Raw genomic sequence first — 16,274 nt, forward strand, 5'->3', positions numbered from 1 at the left:
CCTCCATATACTACAGTACATACTGACAGACGCCATGTCCTGACGCAGTGTGTGTTAGTGTTGTTTGAACCTGTGGAATATAATCACATACACGAGTTACATAAATGTGCGGTGAGACGATGCAGAGTGTGTGTGAGTGACAGTTTTCCAAAGCTGTTGCAACATACCTTTAACTTCTTCCATCAAAACATCACTGAGTGTCACAATTTATTACGCTTTTAATTCATTTGACCGAACAGCGATGCAACATCCAACCATGAAGGGACTCGAACCCTCAGTCTTCTGATCCGAAGTCAGACGCCTTGTCCATTAGGCCACATGGTCACGAGAACACACCTCCTACCTGAACATCATAGAAAATAAGACATTAAACATTGATTGAGCACAAAGAGAAGAAAACATATTTTTTGATAGTATGTAGGCAGGAAGTAGCCAGATAGGCTGAACAATTGTTTAACAACAGCAACAGTTAACGTTCACATAAAGATGCATAGAAAATATATATATATGATATAGATTTCAAGAAAGGTAGGTAGGTAAATGATAATGTGGGTTAATGTTTAACCAAATTTTGACATCAGACTCATATTTAATATTTTATTTTTTCATTACCTGTAAAAAAACAGTGCACTTGTGACCCTGGTTTGTACCTGAGACATCGTCTCATCATCTCTGCCCCTCTTCAACCTGCTGTACACCGAAGACAGGAAGTGAGCACTTCAAAGGCGAGAACTAAAAGGAGGAGCATTTCCAGAGCTTTCCAGGATGCTCACTGGGTGACAGGTTTTTCCTTTTCATCCCAGAAATAGAAGAGATAACCAGCAATGTGCCAGGAGAAGCTTTGAGGGTCTTGCCAAGGTACACAGAGATCAGAGAGAGATGAGTCTTGTTTCAGAGGAAAGAGAGAGGAACCTCCATGGTGAGATATGACCTAAACCTCCTCGTTGACTCATGTTACTTCTTGCTAAACCAAAATGCCTCTGTAGCAGATGGTTTCCCTCAAAGCACAGAAAGATGAGGACAGTTCAGTTTTCATTTCCTCCAACACTATAATCACATTTTGAAGAAATTGACATATGATAATATTACATTTCCCAGTTATATTTACCAATTTAACATTTTGGCGGAGACTTCGGGGAGAGGGAACCGGAAGTGCTAACTCATTTCCACATTTAGGACTCACTTCTGCGGCACTCTATTCTCCTATTTATTTCATTATGATGCAGAAACAGTAAACCTTTAAGTGGATTCAGATCCTCCGAGCAAAAAGAAAAAACTAGTTTGAGAGGAGCCATGAAGCTGTTGTTTCCTTTGCTTTCGTGGGACCTGGGGATTTCTGGGTTCACTTGAGTCTCTGTGTGTTTGCATGTACTGTATAAGTGCATGCATATTGTTGTCCCTTTTTTTATATTGAAAACATAAAGAAAATTGTAATGAAAAATAAAGTGGTGCTACGATCAAAGTCAATAATACAAAAGTCACCCTTGTTTTTCAGAGGGATAAGCATGACTGCTTATGTAACTGCTGGCCACATACAAACATGAAGACAAACACTGGCTCTCTTAAATCCCACTCTGCTCATTTGTTCATCCAAAGGTCCTTTCTTTTTATTTTCCCCTCCTGCTCCCTGATCCTCACTCATCTACTCTGGTAAAAAGAAAACAGGTGCACGTAGCTCAACAGTTCCTACACACTGTGCAGATCCAACAGGATGTGACAAGGCCAATCTATACGCAACATTTCCTGAACGCAGTGTGTAGGAACGCACACACACACACGGTGGAGCGTCCACGTGACTTTCGATGTCTCCCCGGTGTAATACTCAGGATGAGACTCATAGCTTGTGCTGCAGGGTTATATGTCCTTCGTGGTGGATGTCAATCAGCTGCCCGAATACACAGAGATGCAGGGATTTGCACGGGGGGGTGGAGGGTTGGGGGTGGGGGTCTGTAGTTAATACCCAATACTGTAGGACTCTGGTGCCTGGTCATCTCCAGCTCCATGATACTTGGAGCTGCTTGTGGGCAGAATAGATCAGGGGAGCTCTGGAGACATGCTGCACAGGGGGTTTGCTGAAGAGATCAGACATTCGTCACAGAATGAAGGAAAATACAAACACTGAACCAGGAGCTAATATTTGCAGATAACTCAAAGAAAACAAACAGACTAAGACATCTGTAAATATTAGGATCTAAGTTTTAACACTATTGGCCAGTATGGGGATTGAACCCATGACCTTGGCGTTATTAGCACCACGCTCTAACCAGCTGAGCTAACCGGCCTGACTGCTGAACAAGCTGCTCTAGAATCAAGCGGAGACAGAACAAACCACACCACACTCTATAGTGCATGTTTAGTTTGGTGCGATCACCTCCACCTTCTGTGGAAGAGAAATAAAAAGAGAGACAGCTTTGTTAATGTGCGAGAGGTTGTTCCTTTCTCCAGTAAATAATGTTTGTGTGGAGCAAAGTCAGAAGGATTTTCTCAAGCTTTGCATCAACACCTTAAACTTCAGTTGACAACTGTAGCTGAAGGATTCGCTCCAGTGTCGTTGGCTCCTTTGATTCCTTCAAACACATTAGATAGAGCAACAGGTAGGATACAACTTTCAACCATGAAGGGACTTGAACCCTCAATCTTCTGATCCGAAGTCAGACGCCTTGTCCATTAGGCCACATGGTCACGAGAACATATCTCGCACTTCGACCACAGATCGCTCCCAGTTTGGAGCAGCAGCAGCACAGAAGCAGAGCGATGAGCTGCTGGGAACAGGGTCAGCCAAAACACCTGTTTCATCCACAGGAAAAAGTAAATTCAGTTTAAGTGTACGTTTTATTTTGAACCACTTTATCTTGCCGTCAAACAGCCCTTTCTTTTGGAACTACAGTTTGTGAACCATTGAACTACTGTATTACTACGCACAAGCCACCCGCCGCGCGCAGTGTGTTACTCCGCAGATCAGCTGTTTGAGTCAGACAGAGCGAAGCGTAGGTGCGTTTGTGCGTAGGAACTTTCTGCAGAGGAAGTGATTCTGTGGGAAACTGCTGCTGCCATGACGGATATCTATTTTAGCACCAGGCGCTGTGCACCGCCTGCAGCGATGCCCGACTGTTTGCCGTGTGACTGTCCACTCTCACCATGGATAAAAGTATAATAAACATTCTTCAGGTGTAGGGTAGAGTATCTGTTTGGACATTATAGCTTATTGTGGGACTGTCGGTCTGATATCAAAATAACCTGGTGGGCCACTTTTGTCCAGTGTAGGCCCTTAGTGGATAGACCCAGCAACACTCACTGGGTCTGACAGCTCTGAATGTTAAATTACTAAACTTTTTGAACCTCGTTTCTAGTGCCTTCCCCTTAAAGCCAGAGTAGTGATGTTGTATTTAGTGCTCAGGTGGCAGGAGAGAGTTAATGTACAGCTGAGGGTCTGAAACAACAGAGGACCGTCCCACTCTGAGCCGTCCAAACTCTGACTTATCGCACTCCAGCGTCTAACAATGCAGGAAACGAGCCCAAGCCGGATCCAGCTGCCTCTGTTACATTAGCCACTTATGCCATGGACTCTAATACCACTCTCTGTGTGTGTGTGTGTGTGTGTGTGTGTGTGTGTGTGTGTGTGTGTGTGTGTGTGCGATGCAGGGAATTTGAGAGTGGGGTTTTAGAGACCTAAATCTCTTACTGCTCTCGCTCTTATGACCAAACTGTGCTTTGTCCTATTTACTCGCCGCACACACTGGCACAGGTCTTTGCGCACACCTTACACAAAATGTACTTCTACTACACACTACGTAGAACTTCATCAGCATTGCACACACAGTCAGTAGATACAGCTAAAGTGTGTGTTTGAGTTGGCTTCAGAACAGAAGAGCACAGAGCAGAGCAACACACCAGTTGCTAAAACAACCCAACATTCCTGTCAGGAACCCACAGGGAAAGATGGATGAGTTGATTTAGCATGGAGGCTTTTTTTTTTTTTTTATTTCACATTAACTATTAACAACAACTATCATTAACAGCATTAATGATTTCTTTAACTGCTACTCGTGATTCTTCAGCGATGTGGGGTGAACAGAAACACCCCCCCCCCCCCCCCCCCGACGCCGGGCAACGCTGACATCTTATCACATTATGAAGTTGATATGAAAAGATGTTAGCAAACAGATGTCGGTTTAGACGTCCAGCACTGTTAGCATGTTAACCAGTGTTCACACTCTGCAGTCCAGGCAGCAGCGGGGGAGATTTGTCGTCGCTACAGAGTAAGAGGCAGCTGTGCTTCTCAGATACTTCAGCGATTATCCGATTGACACAACTGCTCACTAACGACCTCCCGCAATTTTATTTATTAGCTTTGTTTGCTGATACATCAGTAAAGCATGCAGCAGGTCCCGATTACAGCGAATTAAACTTTCAGACCACAAGGCAAACAGTCTGTTGTGCTTTTGGACTGTAAATTTTGAATTCAAACAAATCATTACAGTTTGAATATTTCGTCTTTTCCCACAGTCAAACAATTTCAAATTAAAAGTGACAGGCCTACCCACTCCTGAGGCAAATATCTGGCTCTTTAGCAGCTAAATGCTCCGCCGTGTTCACCAGCTGCTCTCTAACTGTCTCTGTTACAGCCAGAAATGACGAGAGCAGTGAGAGCGAACTAAACATGCAGAGACGTCCTGTAGAGCTTCGTAGAGAGCTGGTAATAATTGTTACTCATAATCATTGAATTTATTGTCAATGTAAAATCAAATAAAGCATTGATTAGAGCAGCTTTAACTTTTTGTGTTCATGTATTTTTGCAGCTACAGCTTTATACAGTAAAAGGCAAGATGCCAAACATGAGTGATGTTTGGTATCTGACATTTGGATTGATGGAGTTGTCAATTCATCAGTTTACGTTGCATAATTAAAAGCTAAGACAGTAGGTATTTTATCAGCTGAATCCAGATGTTGTATGTTACATATGTTTCCTATTATCAGTTAAATATGATAACTTCTTAGTATATCTCTCGGCAGTGTAAAAAAGGCTTTGAAACAACATTTACACCTGCATGTTGGGACGAAGCAGAAAGCACAAGTGAACAGAACACGTAATCAAATCTGTAGATGGTGGGGGGTGGGGGGTGGGGGGCAGGGGGGGGGTGCATTGGGGAGACCTATGACCTAAGTATGTTTACAATCCTGGCTACAGCCCTGTTGACAGTTATTACTGCTGTGTCATTTCAACTGCATGAGGAATTTCACCGCAGGGGTAATAATGGCCTATTTTATTATAAGAAAAATGGAATACACTCAGAAGTCCATAAATTTGTCATTTACACTAGAAAAGCACAAAAAAAATGAGATTGTCATAGTGTTTGTTCATGATTTTCCTTTCTGCGCTTGCGGTTTGGCGTTTGGCGTCCGTCCCTCCACATATATTCCACTGAAGCAAACGGCCTGATGCGATGTGTGTGACAGATATTGTTTTAAAAAAGAAAAGAATCTACACAAACACTTTAATGGTAACCAAATGGCAACACATCAGCAGGCTGTCCTCTGCGCCTTTGATGATCGCTCTCACAGCTCCGCCGGTGTCATTAACGCACTGAGTCAGTGTAAAAGGCAACATCAGCGGCGGGGATTTGTGGTGAGGGGAGGAGGCGCCATTAGCGAGGTGACACGGGAGGGGACGACCATATGGGTGATAGAAGGACAGGAGGGCTTCAAAGAGGGAGTTGGTTACAGTTAAGTCATCGGTCGACCCCCTCGGGGCCCATGTTCGAATGTGAGATAAAACGTGAGACGGAGGCAGAGTTCGGCAACTAAAGGCTGCGTTGTAAACATGTCATACAAGGACGTGTGTGTGTGTGTGTGTGTGTGAAGTGAGCAGGGAGCTGAGGACTGCAGCCCTCTGTAATGTTTGTTATTGTAGCACATTGTGCTTTTTTTCCTCTCCCCTCCTTCCATCTCTGTTCTCACTCTCTCTTGATGCTTCATAATGAAATCCATCCATCCCAATTAGGAGGTGTCGCAGTTTGTTGTGGTGTGGGAGCACTAAGGATGACTGTGTGCGTGCATGTGTGTGTGTGTGTATGTGTGCACGCACGTGGGTGGCGGTTAGTCTTTTGAATTGGGGCTTTACATATGACAAACAACTGTACTAATGTGTATACAAAACGGAATCAAATCAGGTCAAAAGCCTTGTGTGCATATATGGCACTGAATGTATGCATGTGTCTGCCCACGCATGTTAGCATTCACACACACACACACACACACACATACGCACAGCCAGATCAATCACCCCCAACACATGCTCCAGGAGAGTGTTTTTGTTTTGAGAGGAAGAGGGGTTAATTACTTACATTCTTCAATCGGAAACATCTTTCCACCTTCCCCCTCCTCCGACTCCTCCGCGTAGTTTTTGTTCTACACTCTAAAAACACGAGGTCCGGCCTGGAAAATGTTTCTTAGAAAGCAAATGTTTTCAGGGTTTCCCTTCTGGTCAATGCATCTTTGAATGATACGCCCAAAACCTTCTTAATTGGATCTTTCCTTTTCACATGAAGATAAAAAAAGAAACTGCAAATCAATGATCCTGGACTCATTTTGATTGTTCATGAAGCCCCTGTGGGGGAAAAATGTTCTTTAGAAAAAAGGTGTTTGATGGGGATTTGGTGACAATTTAAAGAGTGGAAAAAAATTTCCTAAGCTCTTTTTTTTTTCCATTTAAGTTTTTAGAGTGCAACTAATGGCGGGGGAGAGAAAAAAGGGGGGATGAAAAGGAGATGAGGGGGTTAAAGTCCCAGGGAGGCTCAATGGGGACCAGCTGCAGGGTACTGGGCAAAGGCCAGGGAACGTTCTGGACGGATAAAAAGAAGACGAGATACCCCCAGGAGAGGAGAGAAAGAAGAAATGATTGGAGATTAGATTAAGAGAAAGATTGAGGAAGCAACACAAACGGGCAAGAAGTGGCCGAAGAGGAAAAGAGATAAGCAATACATATACTGTAATTAGTAGTGCAATAAATCAACTTTAACAGGAGGAGAAGTGAAAGAGGCAGGGATATGAAGAAGCAGTGAGTGATGACCACAGTGGAGAGATGTTGGTTCAGATCAACCAGAGTAATGATGTATTCAGACAGAAAACAGCTCTGCGTTAAAGAAACTTGTGGGTAGAGGTGTGTTGATTTCTGTACAGCTCAGAAGTGAAGTTTCAGTGGTACATCCACTCATCTGAAGGAGCCTTAGCAGATGCTTAAAACGCTGCACAGTGGGTTTAAATATTGAGAGTACCGTGGCGTAATGGATTAAAAACCAAAAATCAATTTCCAGAACTGCACGTCTCTAAGTTGACCTGATATCACAACCAGAGAAAAACGGTTTTTGTGGTTTGGTGAACGGCGAAAAGACCCTTGTTTTTCCACCGTGACGTAGTGTTCAGATAATAAAACAGCCCAGTCTGCACCGGTGAGGACGTGTTGCTCTGGTGCTGCTGAAACATCGTCCCGTCTGAGAAACAGATCTGTGAGACTGAAGGCTTATCAGATAGTACAACACTGACATTAGCTGGGAAAACACTAGAAATATGACCTTTACGTTACAAAGTAATCTACCAGGAATGTGTCCTTGCACATTTGTGACTGGCCGGTGCACGTAGTACCTACAGTACTGTTCAGGCTTTGAGCTCTTACCTTCCAGCTAATTCAGTGGAGCTGCCCAGATGCCAAGAGGAAAGGACTTGAGCTTTACTTTGCACATTCCAGTGTGGGGTGACAGGAAAGTTGGAAGAACAGTTTGGTTTGGCTTAAGAAACAAAGATAGGTGTATTTTTTGTGAACTGAATAAAGATATCTTAGATATAGTAAACAGCAAACACAGCCAGTCATCTCGCAGCTCGAACCATGTATTATCCTAGCAGCAACAAAGCACTGGAGCAATATGTTCTGACAAAAAAAAAGAAAAAAGGGGATTGTGGGTATCTAAATAAACACCTATCAGGGTGGTTCACCAAAGGCAGACTTACGCTGAGTGGCTCTGTGGCTAATGTCAGTGCTGTCAGTAGCAACATCATTAACAACCACACATTCACTGAGAGAAACATTCACTGCTCAGTGTTCAGAAGAACACTAGAGTTTTCTGTGTGGACAAGAAGCCTCAGCTTGTGTTGTGCCCTTACGGCACATTAAAGCTCTGATATGGGTTAAATTTGGGTTCAGTAGCCAGCAACACTTACGAACACCTTAGTGGAGCGTTGCTGCCACCATGTGCCAGCAACGCTCCATGAACATGGACGTTTACGCTCGGGGTAACTGGACCCAAACAATCAAAGCATGGCGGACATTTAGTAATCGTATACACTGGGGGATTGTATAGAGAAGATAACACCCACTGCAGAGACATCTACTCTACACTGTATGTGTCCCAAATGATAAATAAGGATAATTGAAATAGTTTACAGTGTACTTTTAGTACTCAGCAGTTCAGTTCAGTTCAGACAACTTTATTAATCCCCCATGGGCAGTTCATTTGTAGCTTCCCAGTTTCAGAACTTCACATTCAGTCACAACAGACAACCAACCAACAAACCAGATATGGTTAAAATGTCAGAGGAAACATATTAAAAGGCATGGGACAGTTACAATAAGTAAAACAACAACTAGAACAACATATCTTATGTTATTACTCCAAAATAACAATCATTTAAAATGAGTATTGTCTGTGTTGAGCAGCCTAACAGCAGTGACTGCATAGCGACATGAACTCATTCCCCATATGTGTCTTTCACGAATAAGTATAGCAAAAACACACTTATAGAACAGCACCACGGTGTGCATCTGTAGGACTCTTGAGGCTGATATGGTGCTGTAATGGTGGATTAAATTATATTGCATCATATTGCCGACTTGCAGTAACTGAACTTTTAAAGTTTTTAAATTGATGTAGCTAACTCATTGCCTAATTATACATTCACAGAGTTGCCCTATGAATGCTCATGTCTCTTGAAAGTTGCCTTTCGCCATCATTTGTTGTTAGATTGTTTGGACGCATGAATATTATTCAAGTGGATTTTCAGAAAAAGTAAAAATGCCGTTACTGTACATCAGTAAAGAGATTTGAATCTCATTAGATCAGGAACATTGAACTTGTATGCATGTCGTGATGAAAATAACAGATCGTAAAATGGTTGTATCAAATATTTTTACACTTTTAAAACTCAATAAAAATGTTCATTGATCTTATCTGATGCTGATTTATGTTGTAAAGGTCAATCAAATGTGATGAATCGTTCTGCAAAGTAATGACTGGATTTCTATGCTATCACCACCAACCACAAAATCAAACACTGGGCACTGCTGCCATCTAGTGACTCCTTTCTGTATTACACGTATGGAAGTGATGGTAAAAGATGTCAGGGTAGCGTTTAGGATGCCGTGTCTCCTTTTATCCCTCCTTGTGTCGCATGGGTGCATGGAAGAGCCTCAGATGAAATATTAGCAGTTACTACTGAAAGTTGTTATTTCTGTAAATCATGAAAAATCAAACGACGACAGTGTTCTTTCTCTTAATCGTGCGATGGACCCTTAATAGCTCATTGTCAGCTCACCAGTGGGTCCATCTCATTTCTTTCTGTAACTACCAATCTCTCTGACACATGATTTAGCTAAGACTAAAAAAAAAATATATATATATATTTAGGTGTGAGGTTCTTTCAAATAAAACACGTGCATGATTGTAGATGAAAAAACCAGCGGTTATGTAGGCAGGCTGGACTGAGTGCTTTTTATTTTCTAAACAGCTCAATCTGTATCTAAGAGACAACCCACTCGTCACATCTGTTACTATTTCAGCAAGGAGGGGATCTACTTATATCACTGACTCACTCCATTTGTGAGCGTGTAGAAAACTACAGAGACACTGGATACTGACGAAGGATGCATTCACTGCTGTCAAGATGCAAGTATGTTTTTGAGAAACATAGGGAGGAAGCTTGGAAAACAGGGTGAGACAACAAGACTGATAATGAAGAAAAAGAGAAAATGATGAACTGTACAGAGCCAACCATGAAGTCGTATTATTAGTCTTATCATTATCCCTTCACATCTTCCTCAAGTAACACTGGGAAAATACTTACCTAATATTTATAGTGTCAATCTCATGTTCAGTATCTGTTGGTAATTGAAGCAATAAGATACTGACGATTGGGTTGAATTTCAAACCCAAGAAAGCATCAGATACAGTAATCTGAAATGTCTTGTGTTTAATTTTGGAACAGATTTCTAAAATGTAGGTAAGCTGCGATAATCAGTTTCAATGCTCTCATCAACATGGTTTTCACATACAGCAAAAGTTTCTGATAAACCGACCGTTCGCTACCTGCCCAGAACCAAACAGCAGACAGATAGCGACCAGCTAGCGGGGCATTTAGCCATCAACGGGCCAGATATTTTTCGTCAGGAGTTGATTGAGACGAAAGCAGAGCTAAAAGTAGAGTAAATATGGTGGCCAGAAATGTGACTTAAAATACACGATAATGTTGCTCCATGACTGCTGGATGTGGAAACAGTACGGTTACCAGACATTTGTCAGGGATCGTCCTGCTTTCAGTTTGCTAACATGTTAGCCATATCAACTTTAGGAGATTTAAGTCTTGAGTTTTAAGTCTGTAGTATTTGACAGGCTTACAAGTCCAGTCTGATTGAAAAGGTTGGAGAATATCAACACAGAGTTGAAAACCACTTAAGTTTTACTTCCATCAGGTTTACATTTCCCCCCCGTCACTTCTAGCACATGCTAACTCTAGCTGCTTTCCAAAGACACCCTTAACCAAAAGGGATTTGACAGTAAAGTTGGCGATGTGTCACTGGCAGATCTGTGACTGTCAAGAAGCAAAGCAATACTCAGAATGTTTAAATTACCATAAATAACAGCCTCTAACCGAAGCCAATGATGGCATTATCTTTACTGAGATGGATTACAGCTTTCAGTGAAATCTGTTTTTCATAGTGCAGGAATTAGCAGCAGCAACTGGCTGATTCCTCAGTTTGAAAAACGAGTCCTGATTTTTCCAACTACTGCTCTGAGCTTTAAAAATAACGTGAAGGAAAAAGGAAGAATTAATTTATTTATTTATTACAGCGTAAAAAGATAATTATCCCTTACATCCAGTTAATTTTGTTTTAAAGCATTATGAACACGCAGTGATGTTGACGCTTTAGACATGGAGCTTAGTGCTGACAAACTGATTTCACACACTTCTCACCACGTAATTGAAGACGACCTGGAAAGACAGCACATCGCACATAACCAATCACAACCAATCATCCCTCCACAGTGCACAGCATGGTAATCAGCCAGGAGACACAGTCAGGATTGATGAACGCTGAATCCAAGGGGATGACGCTACAAAATCCAGTAAACACCACAAGACACGCTTCTGAGGTGACGTTAAAGTATATGGAGAAACACATATGAGTAAAAAACACACATGTACAGTATGAGAACATTGCATGTTTAATTAATGGGATGAATTAGTCTTAGTAAACAAGAGGTAAAAAAAAACAATCTGACATCACTTTCACATATTAAAGTGATTAAAAATTCACCCACATACAGTATAAACACATGTATCCTTCCATTTTCCTTCCATTTGAAATCCACTCCATTTTTATTTTGTGGGTTACACGGGATCCAATTCTTAATCACACTCCCTGTACTGTTATAGCTTTCACATCACCACGTTTTAATATCAAGGCTTAGTGTTAGTGCACTCAGTTGTTTTCTGGCACCAGAGGACCAACTGTGGGCCAGCTGTGGCCTGTACTGTATACGACTGCCAAACCTGGTTAGGTTTGGGTGGTGCGTGTTTGTGTTGAGTATGTTCCAGTTATCAGCATTTTGGTTTTGCACTTGGTCAACGGATCTATTTGAAACATCATACCTGGGCCCGTCCTGGGGCGTCGTTTGATACGAAGAACAAAAGACAAACTGGCACAGGACACAGGGAGCACGCAGACTAAATACACAAGGAGGGGAAGACAGTGAGACACAGGTGCAACACATTAGGGCCGGGGTCGACAATCACAGGTAGCGGGAAACACATGATGGCAGAAAGTATAAATCTAGAACGAGAGGAGAGGTTAGACACACACCAAAAAAGGAACTGAAAAGCAAAAGAGTATTACAGTATTATAATAACGTTTGATGCTGTGTCTTTCACCCAGTGCAGCATGGGATAAGCTGCAGCCTCAGTTGATTCTGTATGAAGAAAAAGCTGGTAAATGGCTGGAGGCAGATTTTTAGTGCTTTTCTATTTCCAGGGGAACAACCAACGATAAGACAAGCGAGAAGGAGGTCACAGAGAATTTATGGAGAGCTCAAACCGCAGCAACACATGATCCTTTAATGGAGGAAGTGGCATTATTGGTGTAATGGGCCCTTTTACAAAATGGTCTACTTTATCTTTTTTTAACTATTGTATTTCACAGGCTTCTGCCCAGAACAGTAGTTATGGCTTTAATTATTCAGCAGAGGCCCTCAGGCACCCACTGTGACACCTAATTAGATTTGGTACCACTTAAGTAAATGTTAAAGTGTCCCACAGTGTCATGTTGCTCTGTTTGTTATACTGTTATCTACACTGTAGATTTCAAAGCCGTTTCCAACCCATGATAAAAGCAAGTATTTAAACATCGCCATGCTATTTTTCAGAGCTTTAAAGAGGAGCAGGAAACATCTCTGAAAAGCTCTTCATGCTCTATTATTATTTTCATATTTTTTAAATCAATACTGTATGTGTTGTGGTTTACTAACAGTGTGAATGCAGAACGCTGACCAGAAACGGAGCCACTCAGCCTATCTGTAATAGACTGCTCTCTGCGAGTGTGACTCATCATCCGACCTGCGGCCCCTCGCTCTCTCTTGTTTCATCAGATTCTTATCAGTCATGATAACCTGCCATCACCCGGTTTTTCAGCCGCTGTGTTTTGAAGAGGGTTGATTTGTGCGGGCGGACCTGTCGGCTAACCTTCCCGTAGCTGGGGTGGAATAAATTGCCACAGTGCAAATGGAAAAAGCCTGAGCGTATGCATATTTAGACATCCATAAAGACAAACAAACACAAAATGTGCAGGTATTGGCAGTTTGTTAAAGGGGTAATGCAATCTATAATCAGCTGAGACAGTAGAGCTTTTTTAAGTGGCTCTGACCAGAGCAGATATTGTATTTGTCCTCAACGTGTCCTTGGCCAGAAAGCAAACTTTTTGTTAAAAATAAGCACCACAAAAGGATCCCGTCTGAAAGTGTCTCTGATTCTCTGCGCTGGAAGCTCCTTGCATTCCTTTCACACAATATCACGCTACTGGGCTGCAGTTTTATTCCTCAAGGGCACTTTAAGTTCTACATGTTGAGAAGAATAGAGAATCTCTGCTCATACACTTTTTTTCTTGCTGAAAACCTCTCAACCAAACACCCACGATCTGTATCTCCACGCCCACACACACCTACACTCACACTCACAGTATAAACTCTTTAGGTCCCAGCTTTTTTTTCCCGCCAGCAAGAGGTGCTGTTCTCTTTCTATTCTCCCCCCTGCACAGGCTTTGGTGAAGGGTAAATGGTAAATAGACTGTATTTATTTCACATTAACAAAGCGCATCACACACTTTGCAGTGACAGGATTACAAAAGGAGAACAGAACAACAAAACAGCATATATGTGTATTGCCAATAGACATGTTCTTTATTTGTGTTTAGCGATCACAATGATTCATGCCTGTGACACCACGACCGGTTGTCTAATGCCTTGAGGAAAAATTGTAGCCAGACAGTCTATGATTTATAGTGGTGCCATGCTGGGGAATGTCCGTCATTAAATAGAGACAGACTCTCAGAGGTCAGATCAGATCAGAGATTATTAATGGAGGTGAGGTAAGACATTATTAATCAAATTAACTTAAGCTTTCTATTGTGTTTAGGTGTATTAATATGCCTATTTCATTAATGTATTCATTTATATTTTGGGGGGGGGGGTTGCACTGATGCACTTTTATTTTTAAGATTCTACAGTTAGATTTCTATTGTTCAGTTTAATGTCACATGATTAACTGCATCTCTAGCCTAATGTATTTAAACACCCAGGGACCATGTTGGAAATAACTGTTTTCACTTTCATGTGTTATCCCTTGAAGTGTTTTTGTAGATCAAAAAATATAAATCTTTAAAAAGAGCTGTGCGTCCGGCACGGCTCGTGTTTGCATGAATGCCTGAATGTGTATTTATTGTCACGGATTAATTTGTATTGTGTGTTTAGTTTAGTTTTGTTCCAATCACGACTTACACAAACATCGGAATAATTGGAAAGTATCCAAGTCTCTCGTGTATTTGTTCACGTACAGTGTTTTTTTTCCATGTCTAAGGTCTGTTGCATGTTTTATACTATGGTGATTTTACTCTGCTGTAGGAATAAACAATCGAATGACTGTTTCATGCGAAAGGAGTCTCGTTGTGAGAAACCCACAGAGAATTATCACATAACTCTAGTTTATCTTAGCTCTATGGACCTTTTCTGCATGTTTCAGCTCACTGCTCATCTCTCAGTGCTGTTTCCAGCTGCAGCAGCTGTTTTCAGTGAAAAAGCTATGATGAACCCACTGAACTCAGCAGTTGGTAGAGACCAAAACAGAGCTAAAAAGGAAAAATGAATATTGTACTTACATTTTTCTGGTGGCTAGCAACGCAACTCTCATTGAATGCTAATGTTACTCTGTATCTGATGGATGTGTAAGTAAGCCACTGTTTGCAAAGACGTTATTATCATACGTTATACGTAATAAGTAAGCATTATATACACAGCTTGTTATGCTGCTATCTGGTGTCCAACAAAAAGTTACTTGAAGCCACTTTAAGTTTAACTTGACGTATATGTTGAATAATTCTTTTACAACATGAGCTGGGTACAGTTTTCATTTTTAGTAGCGCTTCATTGAGTCTAATTACTGTAATAATCAGCCGGTGTGTTGAGAGGGTCATACAGCTCTTTTACTGTAAGTACAAGTGGGCTGATGTGAACCAACAGCTTTCTGTTCATGATTCATAACAGATATTTTAACCACTGGATCATGTGTCAGAATGAACAGTCTCAGCCCCTACTCAATTTGGTTTTTGTGTTTTTAAGAGAAAAGTCACCAGTAACTTTATGTCAAATAAGGTCTAATAAGGTAGATCCTATTTTATCAGGCTGCTGCAACTCTGGGCTTATGATGTTTATGGTTTAGATAATGAAGCTTCTTCCGCCGCTGCACTGTCTGAAAGTATCAGCTAAAAGCTAAAAGCCTGAAACAGAAAAAATAAAACGACAGAAAAACCCAGCCAATTAGTCCAAAGCACAAGCAGCAGCATCCAGGCGGTGATGGCCTTAGTATCACTTCCTCACAGGCTGTCTGACCTGTGTGGCCAGGGTGTGTGTGTGTGGTGGAGGGACATGCTGCATTTTTATGAATGTGTGTGTCTGCCTGCAGCAGACTGCTCTCACACACCCCCGGCTTCTCTTCATCTCAATCGTGACCATTTGTCTGCTTAAAATTTAGAGTACTACATGAGTCACATTGAGCGTGTGTGTAACAGAGTGTGTGAGAGGAACAGAGATGGACTGATCATGGGCTGCTATGTCTGTGTGTAATATGTTTGTGCTTTGCCTGTTTTGTTTGAGCCTCATTTAAAACCACAAGATATTGCTCAATAAGTAAAGCTTTAATCAAGTGCAGGCAGCAGAACCGGTCCATTATTCCATTATGGCTTTGACACAGAATACTAATAAGTATGTGGAGTTTTTAATCTGCTCTGTCAATAGCACTATCCAAAGAGGACTGACCTTTTAGAAAGAGCTAACAATGACTACAGAGGTCTCTAAAAGGCCTGTAGATTCATGCTTTTCAAAATGTAATCACTGTTTTTTTTTTAAACAAGTGTAACATTAATTATTGTACACATTTACATTATTTTAATTATAAGCTTACCATATTAATTTGTGTTCTATTTGAGTTTATTGTATTAAATAATATTACTTCAATGAGTTTATTATATAATGTTATAATATATTATATAAAAGAAAAATGGAGCCTGCATGTCACCCACAGCCCAGAGAGCTTGGAGAACGCTATCGACCAAGAAATAAGCGTTACAGAAGGAAGTAAATCCCTGCTGAATGTTATAATGTATCTCACTCCTCCAGTCCACTTTATAAAACTGCTACACATCAAACCAAATTTCCTTCTATGTATGGGGTCAGTATGTTTCA

General features: G+C 41.4%; 3 non-coding genes across 3 annotated transcripts; all 3 read right to left on the minus strand.

Annotated features, from left to right (window-relative positions):
- Positions 1-251: 251 nt before the first annotated feature.
- Positions 252-324, minus strand: trnar-ucg (transfer RNA arginine (anticodon UCG)). The gene has a single exon. It is a non-coding gene; the product is annotated as a tRNA-Arg (tRNA).
- Positions 325-2,208: 1,884 nt separating this feature from the next.
- On the minus strand, positions 2,209-2,282 carry trnai-aau (transfer RNA isoleucine (anticodon AAU)). Its single transcript has one exon. It is a non-coding gene; the product is annotated as a tRNA-Ile (tRNA).
- A 327-nt stretch (positions 2,283-2,609) lies between these two features.
- trnar-ucg (transfer RNA arginine (anticodon UCG)) lies at positions 2,610-2,682 on the minus strand. Its single transcript has one exon. It is a non-coding gene; the product is annotated as a tRNA-Arg (tRNA).
- Between the last annotated feature and the right edge of the window lie 13,592 nt (positions 2,683-16,274).

Source organism: Seriola aureovittata, chromosome 21 (genome assembly GCF_021018895.1).
Source record: "Seriola aureovittata isolate HTS-2021-v1 ecotype China chromosome 21, ASM2101889v1, whole genome shotgun sequence".
Classification (NCBI taxonomy): domain Eukaryota; kingdom Metazoa; phylum Chordata; class Actinopteri; order Carangiformes; family Carangidae; genus Seriola; species Seriola aureovittata.